This window comes from Egretta garzetta, unplaced genomic scaffold, assembly GCF_000687185.1.
Source record: "Egretta garzetta isolate BGI_Z169 unplaced genomic scaffold, ASM68718v1 scaffold1678, whole genome shotgun sequence".
Taxonomy (NCBI): domain Eukaryota; kingdom Metazoa; phylum Chordata; class Aves; order Pelecaniformes; family Ardeidae; genus Egretta; species Egretta garzetta.
Genome location: NW_009260440.1, coordinates 8,146 through 8,527, shown reverse-complemented (window position 1 = coordinate 8,527; position 382 = coordinate 8,146). Strand labels below are relative to the sequence as shown.

At 69.1% G+C, this 382-nt stretch overlaps 1 protein-coding gene across 1 annotated transcript in view; it reads left to right on the top strand.

Moving 5' to 3' along the window:
- Window positions 1-382, top strand: part of LOC104130949 (thyroid hormone receptor alpha-A-like) — a gene marked incomplete at its 5' end in the record, with an annotated part of 7,579 nt that overhangs the window by 6,922 nt on the left and 275 nt on the right. The gene's annotated exons all lie outside the window — the stretch shown is intronic.

Genomic DNA, 382 nt, shown 5'->3' with positions numbered 1-382 from the left:
CTGGGCCGCGGGGCCCCATGCCGTGCCGAGGGGCATCCTGCAGTGCCGTGGGCTACTGTGCAACACCCTGGGGTGCCGTGCTGAGGGGCATCCCGCAGCGCTGTGGGCTACTATGCAATGCCCATGGGCACGTGCCATGCCGAGGGGCATCCTGCAGCGCCGTGGGCTACCGTGCAATGCCCTGGGGCACTGTGCTGTGCCAAGGGGCACCATGCCGTGCCGAGGGGCATCCTGCAGTGCCATGGGCTACTGTGCAACACCCTGGGGTGCCGTGCTGAGGGGCATCCTGCAGCGCCATGGGCTACCGTGCAATGCTCTGGGGCACTGTGCCGTGCCAAGGGGCATCCTGCAGCACCGTGGGCTCCCATGCAAGGCCCTGGGG